At 34.9% G+C, this 17,958-nt stretch overlaps 1 protein-coding gene across 2 annotated transcripts in view; it reads right to left on the bottom strand.

The window, feature by feature from the left end:
* The window catches only part of Ntan1 (N-terminal amidohydrolase 1), a 336,882-nt gene that overhangs the window by 199,394 nt on the left and 119,530 nt on the right, over nt 1-17,958 (bottom strand). The window contains exon 1 of one of the 2 annotated variants that reach the window (XM_068389999.1): nt 14,695-15,175. The exons of the other annotated variant lie outside the window; for it this stretch is intronic. The gene's annotated coding sequence lies outside the window, so the exon portion shown is untranslated. Of the gene's footprint in view, nt 1-14,694; nt 15,176-17,958 lie in introns of those variants that run through there. 2 annotated transcript variants of the gene reach the window in all.

The raw sequence follows: 17,958 nt of genomic DNA, 5'->3' as shown, positions 1-17,958 counted from the left end.
TACAATGTTCTGGCTAAAATTATGTTCCATTGTATAAAACACAATGAACATAGAGTAAAAAAGGCACATGAACACAAGTACTTAACAGTTACAAAAAAAATCGAGCGAATATACAAACACGCCATAAAAAGCACTAATTATATACGAATTTCTCATCTCTCATTAAATAAGCTTAAATGAGATTAGCTTTAGCTACACACAGCTTCGCGTTTCTCGCGAAAATATTTATACTTCTAATAACAGTCCACTGTTTCTTAAAGCTAAAGGCAAGCTATCTGAGAACATCGCACGAAATTACACTCGGATCAAATTATTAATTGGTCTATAATGTACCACAATGGTCAAAGCTATGTATTATATTGTAATTAAAGTCAAGAGACAAAACCCAAGGCCCACCGCCAGCGCTGAACCAACATTATCGGTTAATTGAAAACGGGAAAAGATTTTTGTGGGCGGGCATGTTATGAACCAAGAGGGCGCCATTAAACGACAACACTGCGATTGGTGAGGCGCCCTTGATGGTCAGCCTCAGGCCAGTTATGTCGCCAGAGCAATTTTCGACTCCAATTACTTCCAGATGCGATCGCTCTTACGTGGGAGCACAAATTTTATTTATGTTCACATTGAGCACAGGGCACATGCATGTTTGTAAGTTACCGATGATGATGAGACTTATTTATAGGTACCAAAAGTTCCGAAGCTGTGCAAGTTTTCAGCTTGCAGTTGATATCGCAGATGTTGCAACGCCAGCCTATTGAAATAGATTGATAATCTTATCATTGACAAGTCAAGGGATCAAATAATTATAATATAATCTTTATCTTTCTTTTAAAGGATGTTCTACTTGAATCTATCTTGTATATAGTTTCAAGAATATCATTGGAGCTACTGTATATCGCTCGCAATACAGCTGTGACAGTTATGTAATGGCATAGATGTGTAAACCAGCTTGCGATAATATAGCATCAATTTTTACCTCTCACGGTGATGATTTTTCAGTTGCCTTTAATGGTCATGTTGGTATCCGTGAGAATCACCACTTCCAATATTATCATAACACTGAAGACAAAGTTAAATACAGATAAGACCGATCACAACATTATTTCCACATTCGAAGGAACCCCGACACGTCGTCCGAATCGCGGACCACCTCTCAATAAAAAATAGCAACTCCATCACCGCCCCCGCAACAGGCACAAACACTCCAGAAACGGACGGGACAAGCAAATGCAGAACACGATGTCTTCACAAACATAAAGAGTAAAAAAATCTGGTGGAAAAATAAGACATGAAAGATAAAAAAAAATACCTCACTTCTTGTGGTGTCACTGTTTACCGAGGCAACACTGAACTCGCTTTATCAAGAATTTACAAACAAACAACCCCTGACTCCTTACCTGTTGGGACCCAACGATAACGAACGATCAAGTTGATTACAATGTATTACTCTCCTACTGCAATAGGTTTGTCCTCTTTATTGAAGCCACCGCTCTGTTCGGCGCTATGTCGGTATCAATTCTCCAAGCTGATAACTTGTAAGGGGTTTAGGCCTTTCTCCTCTTGGTAGGCATTTGTCTCTTCCTTAACACGTGTAATGGGAAATAATCTTCCTCTCGAACAATTATGAACATCAGCTTTTTATTTAGAATCGCCTTGTCCAGATCCTGTGTCAGATTTTTGTCTTTGGATACGTCGACGTCTCAAGATGTTCTTTGGAGATTTCAACACAAACTGGCCCATCTATCTGGCCGTAACCGACGATTTAACAGGTGGATGTTCTCGCTCACAAGGAACATTTCCTATACCACTGGTCCCGACATATTTCAGATACGTCTGTCCCCTATATTCCAGTGTAGTTAACAGTGGGGATTTTGAGCTTTCATTTGTCACATTTTAATCAAAGAAAAAAAGTGGAAAAACTTCACATGAGGAACTTTTAATATCAAGTAAACTTGAAAGAAAGCAGTCCATTTATACAGAAGTGAAAGCTAATAATCAACAGTAAGCTATTCAGCATTTTGACTTGCGATCTTTTCTGGCCTGGGCATGTGGGGAAATGCTTTAAAATATTTCTAAATATGATAAAAAAAGAGGGCGAACGTAGAACGCGCGTTTTATAAAATATTGTTAAAACAACTTCTGTTCATGTAAAACAAATAATGTTCTCTCAGTTCACTTCCAGGTTCCACTGAAAAAAAAATTCTACAATAAAACATTCTAAAAATCTCCGTAAAATAATAAAATAAAATTAAAAATTACAAGATTTCGGTATAAAACGTTAACTAACAACAATACATCATCGCCGCTTACCCAACAAACAACATTTGCATATTAAAAACACACTCTATCGCTTAAGTACTTTCACTTCGTGAAGAACAACAATTAAAAAGTTTTCCCATCTGGAGTGCTTGTTTTTGCCCTTAAACAAAATCCTATTCGACAAAGAGTCAGCATATTTTCCATAATAGAGCTATTCATCACCAGTCCCCCTCCTCTACCCCCTAGCGTCTCACCTGGGCCACCTCCCCTTCCCCAGACACCAAGATTTTGTTATTCAAGACATCACGCCAACCTCCGAAACTTCGACCATTTATTTCAAGACCAGCTTTCGAATTTAGCTATAATTTGTGCTCATTCTTACATGCGCTGTCTAAATTGACAGGCAAATATTATATATATGAACACTAATACGTACAAAAGACCATAATTATTACATTGTATATTAGCATCGTATTCAACTATCTCATGCCAAACCTAATTGGCTACGATTGACAAGGCAATCAGTCTTTACGTGATATTTAAAAAAAAAAAAATTCCTCACCAAAGACTATGTATTACCGTATTTAGATAAATAAATGCTATATTCTTTATATCTAACAAGTGGAGAATGGCTTAAATGTGCACATACAAAATAAAATTACCAACACTGCGTTCGTTATTCCTTACAGTACAGTGTCTTTCAACACCAGGTTTTATGCACTTGCCAAAACTTTTCCCAACTCGGCATTAACAAAATAAATTTGCACTAACACTTACAATTATAGAGTTCAAATGCGCATTTTGAACTCGATATAAAATATCTGATAATCACCATAGATAATGATCAAATATTTGAAAGTATTTAGATATTAAATGTTCAATGTGAATGTGTGAGATACTTCGTAAATGTGTCATAGTTATTGTCGAATAGCATACCTTCAATTTTTATATTGATTTGCGTTCTTTATTCATTTTTATATATTTCATACACGACAGGCGGTAAGACGACACGATATCCTTTTAATTTTCTAATTTGCTTTGGTAATTCCAGTCTTTACCTGACTGATATTAAAAAAAATTGTTTTACTTTTCTTTAACTATTCAACCGGTTGTTTTTTCCATTAAGCTTTTAAAAGCAGCAAAATTCAGCACTTACAATTCCTTGTATACATTTAAATTCAGTCAAATACTTCATTATACAAATATAAATACTGAAAACAACTCCACTATCAACTTCATAAACTATAGATTGTCGATAAACTATTTAATTAACTCAATGTAGAAAATGGCAAGCACAGAAATGTTTAGAATGTCAATAACACTGATGATATAATATGCTTTTAAGATACCTATGCAATTTTAATAAATAAACATGAATCAATAACGCACATTAAAAAAAATAGAGTTTTTTTTTCAATCAACTATCCCATTTTTTTTCTAATAACCATAGTGAACAAATAGCGATAAGAACGAGAAAACCATCGTCAATTCCACACACCATCGACTCCAGGAGACGTGCCATCCCCTCTGGCAGCGCACCCACTTATAACACACGAATTTTCCTGCCTCAAACGTTTCGCATTTTTTTTTTTTTTTGCTCCACACACTTCTTGAGATATCTCACCTAAGCGAATACGTACGCACAACCACGCATACATATACACACATACGTGCGCACGTAGAGATGGTGGTCCAATCTCTCTCTCTCTCTCTCTCTCTCTCTCTCTCTCTCTCTCTCTCTCTCTCTCTCTCTCTCTCTCTCCTTTTAGCATAACATATCTCTTCGTCATCGCCAGACCCAATCAGAGGCGCCCCTCCCTCGCTAGAAAAACAGCCCAAGCCAATCTTGAGTGAGGGGCAGTTTTGTCGGTTGATAATTGCCATCGCGTTGTTATGACGGCGTAGAAGAAGAAAGGGGGAGTGAGCAAGGTGCGGTAAGGCGGTAAGATGAGAGAGAGAGAGAGAGAGAGAGAGAGAGAGAGAGAGAGAGAGAGAGGGGATACTTTATTTAGTTCATCATCTATGAACGTCTCAATATTAAGATCAGATGTAAAATAAAATATTCAACCTCTTAGATCATACGCAGGTGAAACCAACAACAATGCAAGGCTATAAGAGAGAGAGAGAGAGAGAGAGAGAGAGAGAGAGAGAGAGAGAGAGAGAGAGATTACCTTGAATTAATTTTTATCCATTCTTGGTAGGACTCCACTACTTATCAGAGCAGTTCTCGTGAACAGAAGAGAGATTGGAGAGAGATCACAGACTCAAGAAAAACCCAGATCATAAATTCAAATGATTTTTCATACATCAAACTTCAGTCTGATGAAATAGAAAATATGCTTCCACCCAAACAATTATCACCTTTGGGATTGGAAACTTTTATTCCATGCTCTCTCTTAAGGACATCACATAGACACCTGGTGGTGGTGCAGAGAATTTGCAGAGACTACAAAAGTAGTTATCTATAGTTTGAAAGTAATTGTAACAATTAAAACAAAATTGAATAAGTATATGGAAAATTATGAAATTTAAACTAATTAAAATGGATAGAAATGCCAGTATGGGGTGGTTCAATTAGAGAAGGGGCTGATTCATTAAAAAAATAAATCGGAGCAAGTTAGGTATCAGGACCTATCAAAGTAACACTTGATATGTAAAAGAAAATTTTGTGCAAATTCTTCATCATAAAAGTGAAGTTAGGGTGCTAACTACAAATTACAAAAAAATGAAGTGATAGATAGAATATGTGGAGTAAAAATCAAATCTTTCGAAGTGTTTAAAAAATGTAAGAAAATTCAAGAGTGCGAGTGAGAATAAGGAAGAAAGGATGAAACAAGGCCACGACGGAGTTGGCAGGATCCAGTGGAAGTGATACTGAAACAAACACGATGAAATAGAGCTCATTTGGTGTGGAGGGGTTAACGTAATACTGATGAACATTCTGCGAGGTTATGTGAAGCACGGATGCTCTGAAAAATTTCTGTACAGAGGTTCGTCCTTGAATCTGAATTAAGGAAAAATAACACAGCACACTTTAAACCTGTTATCTTTCGAAATCCAGTCATAAGGAAACAAGTGGGCTAAAATCGCCACTTCTGGCACGAGAAAACAAAAACCTTCAGAAGTTCCTTTTGTTGAAGGTCTTTCTTGCCAGTCTCCAAATCATCCAACAGACCGAACACGAATATCTTTCGAAGATCATTGGAATCTTACCAAAGATATTCAGGTACACCGAATAAATAGATGTATAACAGGTTCATTTCATTTAGTAGACTTGATTCGTAGTCAAATTTAACAATATTGTGGCAATTATAAGATATTACAAAATTGTAACTATAACAATACGCATATTCTTAATCCGACTTTTGTTTAAATAAATATTAGTATTCTACTTTGATATACAAAGACTTTGCAAACACATCTTCAAAAATATAGCTGCTTTTTGTGACATGGATTTTGATTATTCAAAAAAAAAAAAAATATCAAAGGTATAAATTAATAAAATAAATATTTGCAATATCTTGCCACAGCGGACGATATTTACCCAACAGCTAACATTCGCATGGGACTTAAATACACCTAAATTACCACTTGTCAACTCACTTGAATTCATATCTCATAAAAATAAACAATCTTGCCAAGAACATTTAAATCCTGCCAAGGTCCAAGCGATTTGTTGCTTTCCCGAATCAGATGTTTACGTTTGGATTACTCGGATTCATTTTGTTCATTTCATGATACTTTCTGGTCAAAGATAATCCGCAACTTCTTAACCCTCCATCCCCTCAATGCTGTATAGGAAAAAGACTCAACTTCAAGTCCATTACATTAATCTGAATTTTCCCACAAACTTTTGAGTGATGAAAACCATCCCTCAATGCCCATCTCTACCCTCACCCCCGGCGCCATCACTGATTCAATTTCCCTTCCCTTTCGACCGTTACCCTCACATACATAATACCCTCTTCGTTCACAATGCCCCAAAATGTCCACCCCCTCACGCCTTTACTCTGACCGCCAGATGACCAAAAGCGAGTGTAGAAAAGTCCATTGTCGAATCTCACTGCTGCTGTTCCCACATCTCCAACTGAAGGAGGGTCATTTCGCTACCTAGTAGGATGGTCACTTCGCCTCCACAACAACTCAGGGGAGCGTTCGGGTCTTCTGCTCTAATCTCTGAAATGGTGACCAGTAGTGCTCATCTACGTGGTAATAAATCTGGAGAAAATAGGCTATTGAAACTATATTACTATCATGAATATTTATCGAAGTATAGCAGACACAAAAACGTACACATTTTCCGTCTACATACGAAATGCGAAAAAATGGGTTGTCAAGAGCAAATACAATTAACAAATTTTTATCATTTACAGGTTTCAAACGTATGCCTTACATTATCGTCAAATTTTATACCGACCGAGGTAAATGTGTAAAATAGAACACACTTTCCATTGTCTTTAGAGAAGCTAAACATCTGAATTACAATATAATATATAGAGTTATACACAATTATCTTTCACGTCTCAAAATAATTAAAAACATAACCCTCATAATATCTTATTTATTTTTCATCAATTTTCAACAATTAAACAATGAAGACCATCCTTAAATGCATAAATTTACTATTATACTGTTTGTACATGATCTCTCTCTCTCTCTCTCTCTCTCTCTCTCACACACACACACAATGTATATATATAAATATATATATATATATATATATATATATATATATATATATATATATGTATATATATATATATATATATATATATATATATATAAAATGTGTGTGTGCGTGCGACTGATGCTATCTTTTCAGCCTCCCCCATCCAATTTAGAGACCATTTATTCCTGGCCTTTCATCCATTTGGAAAACCTCCAGCTGGGAACCAACTGGACCGACCCAGTTTTGAAAGGTTAGCCCTGTGGGGTTCAGTCATTTGAGCGGAGAGAAAATTATAGAGAAGAAACAACGAAATTTTTTTTGGTCACAAATAAAGGGCATTTGCACTAAACCAAATACCTTTAACATTACCCGAACACATTTACTATTTCAAAACTAAAGCCTTCGATTTTTCATCATTTTTATTATACATCTCAGAGAATGATAACAATCGCAATGATAAACAGTCTTGTTTATTCACGTGTTCCACTAAATAAAATTAGGAGAAAACTACTCTCGTCATAACCAACCTTATATTAAAATAATTTTTCGAATTACACTCGAACTCAAAATTTCCAAGACAGAATCTAATCAGAAATTTCCAAGCAGATAAATAGGAAATATATAAACCAATATCGGATAGCTGGAAGATGATATAAATAATAAAACAAATAATAAAACACGTTGGATGATTAATTATGCTCTCACCTAAAAAAATCCAATGTTTGATTAAATAGATGAGCGAAGACTTTTCTTTACACAAAATCAAGAATACTATTGCAAACAAAAACTAAAATTTATTATTTATTTTGTCAATTATTTTGTTAATTTAACCAAAAAGACTGTTAGTTTCATACATCTTTTTAAATGCCTTCCTGACCATCTTTTAGTTTTCACTGCAACACATATTCTAAATTTTACTGAGCTTTACCAACAAAATTATTTTGGAAGTGATTAATTGCAATGGACCTCAACGATTTTGAGTATTTGATCCCTAATTTGACGACAAAATGAGAAGCTATACTTCAAGATCGATTGAAATGTCTTGTCAAGCCTAATAATAACTCGAAATAAATTCTGAAACTTAACTGAAATATCTTGAAGGTTCTAAGGAATTAATTTACTGCATTATGTTTTATTTTTACTTATATTCCCAGTTTTACCTCATCGCTCAAATAAAATCGAAAATCTGAAACGATGTAGCCCAAGTTTCACTAACTCATCAATTCCTGCTCAAATCCTGATTGAAAGAAAATCGATTAAATGTTGGCATTGCATCCTGAGATCTAACAAATTTTACAACGGTAGTTACGAATGAATAACCTTCCATTGAAGATTTCAATTGCGAACAAAAAAAATCTTCAGTTGAACAAAACATCTCTCAAGCAACTAACCAATCATCAGCCGAGTTCAGTCAAATCTAAAAAATACAAGTTTAGACTTTATTGCATAAAAGTTTGACAAATCTTCAAATATCCTCTCCACGTCTACTACACGTCTCTTTGGGTGTGTCAAAGATCTCCTAAGGTTCTTTTTGCCATATCTTCTTTTGAAGCTTCTTGCCCAACCGTCTCATCATGTCGATTTCTTTTCAGTAAATATTCTTCAGAATAATTTGCAAGAAGTTTTTGAGTAACAACGTTTTTCATGATGCTTAAAACACTTATTAGACAATCAAAATACTCTGCTAATTGAGTACATACCCTCTCTTTCAATAACACCATAACTTTCAGAAGCAATGACAGAAAATGGTTCCTACCTGGCGAAGAGAAGGCAGTTTACTAGACCCAGAGCACAGCGGTTTCGAAGGATCTGATGAACGCAGCTGAACATTCAGTAGCGAAATGTGAGACTGGGTGAAAGGTAACAGCAGCTACATTATATAAATACACAGCTAAGACATCTCCCTTCCGACATCATTGAAGTAATTCGAAACCCCGCTTCTAGGTATCGCCAATTCTCAAAGTTTAGTCATTAGTACAGATATTGTAATTCCGCTTCACTACTTTACATACTTATTTATAATAAAAAGCCAAATCCATGAAAGACTCACCAGTTTCAATATGTTGTGTTAAAATGTACATACAATCCTATTAATCATAATCAAATACTGTATCTAACATTATGAAAGCTAAAATAAGCAATCACTTAAATAAATCTATGGGAATTGGCAATTACTAAATTGCTGCATATCAATCTTACAAAAGTATTCCTCAAATTATAGATTTGACAGACAACCAAAGTTCTTGATGAAACAGGAAATATTTATTCATAAGACTCATTGTGAATGACATAACTGCAAAACCTTCGGATTTCACGTTGGATCGTATCATATTTATCTTTATTATTTAAAAAAAAAGTTATTCTTGTTATATATTTCTCTAGTGTCTCTACTAACAGCACTTCTTAAACTTGTAACGTAAGCAGACCTATTAAAAGAACTGAAAATTCAAAGAAACAAGAAGATGAAATGTCCTTAAGATGAAAGAGTGGTCGAATGGTTCATCTCTTGCAATGGCGGTTTTTACAGTGTCTGTTTGTATGCAAGGGCCAACGCCAAAAGTGATAAGGAGATGTCAATAAAGTAATAATCACTCTTCAACCTGCCACTGAAATTCAAATGATAAGAAGTAATCTGAAGGTAAACTGTTTAACGAGAGAAGTGAATATCCATGTTGAAAAAGGAGTGTGGATGTTGGTGGCCTTTATAAATACTGTATATACTATTAAATTAACATACTTTTTTTTTTAAGTCGCCGAGTTCATTAGTAAGTGCCCCGTACAAAAATCGAATGTCTCTTGAATAATCAAATATTCGTTGTTATAGATTAGAGATTGGCTTAGCGAATGGAATTTTCGCGCTAAAATTCCAATGATGGAGCCTAAACTAATGAAATACATACATATACTCATTCGCATATATATATATATATATATATATATATATATATATATATATATATATATATATGTGTGTGTGTGTGTGTGTGTGTGTGTGTGTATTTAACTAAAAGCTTTTATATGTAAATATACACTCACAATAATATTAATACTTTAATCCCGAAGTAAAACCGTATATTTGGTGTGGCTTGTATTTCCGGAGCTTGAAGAGAGACTATAACATTAGGCTATATCTCAAACGCAACATATCTAAAATTGTAAACTTTAAACTCCACTACCAATGAACATTATTTCATCGTTCCCATAGATCAATCACTAATATGATACTATTGGATTTGAAATGCGCTCTCTCTCTCTCTCTCTCTCTCTCTCTCTCTCTCTCTCTCTCTCTCTCTCTCTCTCTCTCTCTCTCTCTTTATATATATATATATATATATATATATATATATATATATATATATATATATATATATACACACACACACACATATATATATATATATATATATATATATATATATATATATATCTTTCTAATTTTAGACAATAAAAACCGGCCGATGGAATTACTAATCTTGAACTAATGTCTGGTGTAATCCCAGAACAAGAATTCAAACCCTATTTTGCTGGCTAATTGCAAAGGCTCCAGAGAGAATTAATCCATCCCAAAAGGGATAAACTCAGAACCAGGACCGTATAATCACCAAGCCACATCTCCCAATGCCCGTACTCATTGGCCATTGAAATAGAACCCTGTCATCTGAACAAAATGAGGAAAAAATGAGATTATTCCAGGCTTCGGGCTCTTCCAGGATGACACGGAGATCCAGAATTCTTCTCAAACGAGTCACTTTTGTGGCAGTCATGAGTTCAAGATAGTTTCTTCTTCAAGACAATAGCATTCTAAACCTACTACACGTTCCAATATATATATATATATATATATATATATATATATATATATATATATATATATATATATATATATATATATATATATATATATATATATATATATATATATATATATATACATATATAAAACGAAAACAAATGAAGCCGTTTCTAGTCCACAGCAGGACAAAGGCCTGAGACATTTCAATTCATGCCTAGGGTTTGGCCAATCTTCATCATTACGCTGGCTAGTGCGGATCGGTGACGGTGGAAGATTTTTGTCTGATTGCTCACACCAAACCAACCTAGTATGGGTGACCCTGACTAGTACAGCTTTGCTGATCATGGTAACAGAAATCCTTTCCCCATATTTCAGCATTCATATTGTATACATATTTGTGCATTACAGTTTTTTATAAATATTTTCGGAACGAATCTGCTGGTTCCATGCCATTTTCCACGCAAGCTGAAGCCCATCACAATGGGTTAGTCTTCAGGTACATTATCTAACGCTTAAGTTAGAGGAGAGACATAGGATTTTCAAGATGGCTAATACGAATCATGTACTACTTAATCATGAGATTTAAATACGATATCTACGCATATAATACATACATATACACACATGAGTGTATGTGTATCAATTTACCGTTTAGTATAGACTACACATTCATAAATTAGCCACGTAAATAGATATAAACATATTCATTATAGACTAAAGAGACAAAGTAATGTATACTTCACGCAACGTAATATTAGATAATGGATAACTAATCCAATATATTGAAGAAATTGTTCTTTCAATTACTCTACTCTACTCGTACGTAATTGAGTAACTTAAGGACGATTGCAATCACCAACTTATGAATATATCATACCTGACTGATTATCGCATTCATTAACATTATCACTCAAAATATCTCTATTCTATAATAATATTATTTGCGTCATGGGACCCAGCGCTGGGGAGGGGGAAGCTAATCAGTGCAAGGATGCAACAAGGTGTGGAGGAGCCCTGTAATTGCACAATGAAGTTGAGAGATTGGACAGCAAGGTGGAAAAACACTGTGGTTTAAAGGTCGCTCATGAATGGCAGAGGCAAGGGACAGTGACATTGCCCTATCAATAAGGACAATGCCTTAGAGACTGACCATATGCATATGATCAGCTCCCAAGACCCCTCTCCACCCATGCTATGACCATGGAGGGCCAGGCAATGGCTGCTGATGACACTGTAAATCGACATGTAGACTCCCCCAAAGCCCCGATCCTTAACTCACAAGGATGATGAGGTTGGAGACACTAAAAGAACTAACGAGTTTGGGCGGGACTTAGTCGGCCACCACAACGGAGTTTAAGTAAAAGGATGCAAAATAATTAAATCTCAGGGTAGTAAGGGTCTAGGGAGCTGCAATGAGTCTAGTAATGCCTACAGTGCACCACATGAGGTGTAATGATGGCATTACCCGCCATCGGGACAAGTTTTTCGGCGCTCATCCGGAGTTTTCATTACAAAACACTTTGAAAATCTATCATGTCTGCTCAATCTTAAAACTTGAGGGTCTCTTCCGTGATCTCATGTTGTTTCATGATTCATAATTTCCAAAGTATAATAACCTAGTCATCAGAAACCGGAATTGCCACCGACAGTGTCATCTCCTTTCATTTGTTTGCTAATAGTATAGCATGTGGATGAACCTTTCCAATTGCAATCTAACTGTTGTGACATCGAAAGAATAACCAGTTCAATCCGGATTGGCTCCTCACCTGCTCGAAAATTTATCCAACAAGAGGAAACAAAGTTCAACAGATCATTATCTTCGACTGGGTGCAACTATACTCAATAACATCATAGATTTAAAGGCATTACACCGGAGTTTGTAGATCGTGCTTCATAAGAAAATTAATCCAAAATAAATAATTTATAATTCGTAGAAACTTGTGTGTACCGAAGAGGGAATCCATTTGAACTATCTTTGTAGGACTATGCCTAGACAACTTTCCTCCCGTATGCTCTACAATAAACATACGTAGTAGGAGAATCTGTACACATTTAAAATCAGAGCAGCTACGGTTAGCATGAGAATCGCCCAGATAGAGGTCAACTATAGTTTAGCACGAAATCTTAAGAAGGTAAAACATGGTTTGAGCCTGGAGCCCAACACGCCGTTCCCAAACTACGCGAGCGTGAAATCGTGATGGGCTGATACTGCAGGGTCCATACAATCTGGCTTTCCACATTTTGGAAACGGCCCCCAATCGGGGTTCGGTATAACACGCTTCTAATACCGCAGCCCTTTAGTCACTTTACCAAAAACGTGAAGGAAACCAGGGAAAGACAAAGCCAACACATAGAGGTTTCACGGTAACAATAAATATAACATAGTTTTGGGCATGAATCCAAGTTGTGTGCCCACTTATACAGTATATATACATATATATATATATATATATATATATATATATATATATATATATAGTAAACGAGAGGCTAATAACATTTAGAAAATGGCGGATGGTAGAGAGAGAGAGAGAGAGAGAGAGAGAGAGAGAGAGAGAGAATATGCATTCACACACAGATATACAGTATATATATATATATATATATATATATATATATAAAATGTATATATATACATACATATATATATATATACATACATATATATATATATACATACATATATATATATATATATATATATATATATATACCCACGTTTTATGATAATATAAGAATAAAGTCACTAGCTCCATTTTCTTTTATTCGTAAAGTATATATTGATAGGGAATTTGATACCCATTTAAAGCTAGGTAGGTAGATTAGTTTTAGTAGACCAGGACCTAGCCACGGACTAGAAAACACGAGCAGCATCCTGCACCTATCAGTCACAGCACCCACTTTAATAGACATAAAACTAAACAAGAGTTTAAAGCCAAACAACATAAAGCTGCCTTCACAAACATTTTAATGATAAACAAAGAGAAGCGATGCTAATAATCGTAAAAGGTTAAAGCACATATTAAAAAGTTTCTCATTTTGAACACTATTTAGATCGAGATCTTCCAGCTCATAAAAACTGAGGAATCGGACAAATTGAAAGAGACTTATTCGACGCTTAACAAATGATCTCGACAGACTCCATCTGATGACAGATGACAGACGAAAAGAAGGCCGACCATGAACTAAAACGGCCGACTGACTTCCAATCTGTCATAAGCCTTTTGATATCAACCAAATATTTGGGAATTTCGTGTTGGCTATTTCATATCATCTGTATGAAAAAAAACTTTTGATCTACAATAAGCCTTTCCAATGCCTTGGAAATAGCCGTTTGTATTTCAAATTGACAATAGTTACATAAATATTCAATTTGCTTATCCCTTTTCCTCTTATCGTTTGGGGAAACCCGTTAACACACGCACAGCAATAGCTCTCGCTGGTTTCCTATAATCAGAAGGTCAATTTCTACATTGTTCAAGGCTAAAAGCTGGAGTCATTAAGGAAGTTATAAATTCAGGTTTTCGAAGGCTTAAGATTTAAATTGGCCACATATAGAAAATAGATCTATAGTTAACTAAAATGCCTAAATTTGTCTAACGGAAGAGAATACCCTGGTGATGGAAAAAAAATTATATAATTATAATATACTTTTCCATAACTTGTTCCACCATTACGAAATGTTTGGTTTCGAATCAAATTAGAATTCGATAACAAAAACTGAAAACGTTGCCACTGCAATGCAAATGCACAAGAAATTCATCGACAAGACTGGACGTCGAAGGGGCCGATAACCAGGTTTATACTAGATAAGTAGAGCATCGCATATTAATAACAGTAACACAAAATGTTAGGGTCTTCCAGAATATGGATAAATCGCATCTCAACGCTCCCGCCCCCCTTTTACAGCTATGCTTTGTTGCCCCCTCCTCCAAATTTCAAAGACACGTTTCACAAGCAATTATTAACTCACCTGTCTCGTTGGATGTTACTCCCCAATGCTCCTATCTCTCCAGGAGCAATAGTATGAGGAACTGGAGAGGAAAAAAGGAGCAGTGAGCAGTAGTAGCTGCTCAAAATACCAATGGTACTTGCAGCAATAGCAACGGTAGTAGTAGTAGTAAAGGTAGTAATAGTAGTAGTAGTAGTAGCAGCAGCAACAGGTCTTTCCAACTCACACAAACCTACTTTGATTTCTTCCCAACACTTAAGAAACACAAGTTGACACTTTCCAATATCAATTATAGATGCAATTCTCGGACTTTCTCGCCCAAATAAACACAACTCTTAACCATCACATCCTTTGACAACAATTGTTATGAATTCACAGTCGGTGAGAATTTTAATTGTCCTTTAGAAAACAAACAAGTCGGCAGCACAATCAGGTAAAAAAAGAAGACTACCCACAACTGTGCCCACTGAGCTGACCAACACTTGACTGAGGCGTAACGTCGAACATCCACTCCAGATGCCAAATTGCCCTCCTAACTCTCACGGACTTGGATCCAGTGCCCGACTTATGATATTGGCCATTTTGAGGCTATTTTGCATTTTATACTTTCTTATAAGTCGAGAAGACACGTTGATCTAATACTATTGGGTAAAACACTAAAATGACGAAGTGAATACCATTTATGGTGCCCAGAACTCGGAATTACAGAGAATTAGCAAACAGCTAAAGGATCTTGAGAGATGAGAGCACAGGTTGCCTTAGGGGCATATTGGGGGTGGGCACTGCTTCCTGACGTTGCTGCCAAACGTACGATCTCTAAAGGCCGACACCTTCAATTAACTCTCATTACTTAATCAAAGAAGATAGAATATTTTCCATTTTATAGTTTTTCAATATGATACTTCCAAATGGAAAAAAGAGTACAAAAGAAATCTTTCAAGATATAATAACAAGATCCTAAAAGTTCCTTAGACAAACGTAGTGAACCGCATACAGACACAAGACATTATACCTGAGATTCCGACTCAAAGACTGCTCTGGATAAACTAACATCACCCGCATAGGATAAACGCTCAGCCAGGAGAAGTTAGGGAGGAACTGTAAAATCACCAGTCAGGCATTTTCCAATTTTCTTTTATGCATATGAAATGGTTAATTGTCTGATAAGTATATAATAATATTAAAAACAATTTACTCATAAAGTCTTTCTTTATATACTACCAACATAAAATTTGCATGCATTGCATTGATTTTCCAATGTAGATAAAAGACAAACGTATACAATAAAACAAAATTAAAAGATGGATATATATATATATATATATATATATATATATATATATATATATATATATACATATATATTGCTTATATATATAAAACAGTAATATTTCTATATTTATATTTGCTATACATTTCTACGTGCATAACATGAGTACTATAATGCTTGTAAGCTTACGCGACAAATGAATAATATATCAGATTTATTCAACATAAAAGTGCACTTATGTTGAATAATAATAATGATGATAACATTAATAACAAAATATTTTCAGCCCAAATAAAACAGGTAACATAACAACGTGCAGCCGACCCAGGATAAATAACGAGAGCACTTCTGAGAATTGCCTCTTCTTCAAGCGCAAGTTTAAATTATAAAAGTGTAAGGAGAAATACACAAGTTTTATTTCTTCAAACCAGTTGTATAAGAATAATGAAAGGTCTCTTGATGCATGTAGCACTGATTTTAGTCATTCAGAAAAATTAGCTGCATAAATGTCGTAAACTGAGTGATATATATATATATATATATATATATATATATATATATATATATATATATATATAGATAGATAGATAGATAGATAGATCGATACATATATATATATATATATATATATATATATATATATATATATATATATATATATATTTCAGTTGTGTAGACTTGTGAGTGATAATAGGGGTCAGAACGCAGTCCCAGAAATCCGCATATCCTCAATCCTAACCCAACCCCTGTACACATGGCTAGTAGGACAATGTTTCTAGGGATTCTATCAAAACTGAGCAGTGTTTAAACTCTAGTCCAAACTACGGAAAACCAATGAGTTATCAAGACATATAAATATGTATATGTCAGTGTATATCTATCATTATATTGTCATGATGAAAGTCTAGACAGAAATAAATTAAAGTTAGATAGATGTTTAAAATGATGTTGCAAAGACTTTATTTGGAAAAACATATGACATTCGAGTAACGGGTAAAAACAGGAAGGTATAAGGAATACTTGAGGACTGTGAAAAATCCGTATATAAGGTCATCAGGACTCAAAGGAGTTTGTTGATAGAGTGTAAGGAAAGGAATTGATAACTTCACGTAGAGGAGGAAATGACAGATTTAGTGCATAATAGAAATATTACTGAAATGCAGATACATGAAACAAGAGGTTATCATTTAGAGAGAGAGAGAGAGAGAGAGAGAGAGAGAGAGAGAGAGAGAGAGAGAGAGAGAGAGAGAGAGAGAGAGAGAGAGAGAGAGAGAGAATTACAAATGAAAAATAAGGGAATAAATAAACAAGAACTTTGGGGAATGAGTTGTTTTACTAGTAAATGGTAAAAATAATGAACAAATTGGTTTCATATTAGCATATGCAAATAAATAGATATTGAATACATTGAATAATAGAGAGTATTTTGAGGATTGGCAGAACATGGAAGTTTGATTGAAGGCAGAGTTGAATTACGCAAGAGCGGGATGGTTTGGGGAAATTTTGACGAAAATATTCAGGAGACTCTTAAGAGGAGGGCAATTACCATAGCGGCGAATGGAGTGACAACAGAAAGTGAAGGAATAACAATCATTCAAGAAAAGAAAGCGTGGGAACCAAATGTCTCTTATGAAAGAGTTATGGAGATATTTGCATGGTAAAGAAAAAAAAAAACACTGAATAATACTTATCAATACAGAGGCAATGTGAATGGAGCTGAAGATGTATTGTAGAACACATAACTTGCAAAGGACACACTTAGAAAAAAACCGTAATTTCAATCGGGAATTCTCCGGAAAAATATGCTGTTCCCAACCGTATTTCAGTAAAATAGAGGCGACCGTAATTTTACCTTACTTTGTTATTATCTTTTTTCGGGTTGGTGACCGTAATCTCACTCTTTTACGTCAATATATCCATTTTTAAAACGGTAAAAATCCTGGACTGATTGATTGATTTGAAGTTTCCCGGCTTCCTGACAGAAAACCTTAAATCAATCAATCAATCCAGGGTTT

Source organism: Palaemon carinicauda, chromosome 1, assembly GCF_036898095.1.
Source record: "Palaemon carinicauda isolate YSFRI2023 chromosome 1, ASM3689809v2, whole genome shotgun sequence".
Taxonomy (NCBI): Eukaryota; Metazoa; Arthropoda; class Malacostraca; order Decapoda; family Palaemonidae; genus Palaemon; species Palaemon carinicauda.
Note: the sequence above shows the minus strand (reverse complement) of the source record. Positions and strands in the feature narration are given on the sequence as shown.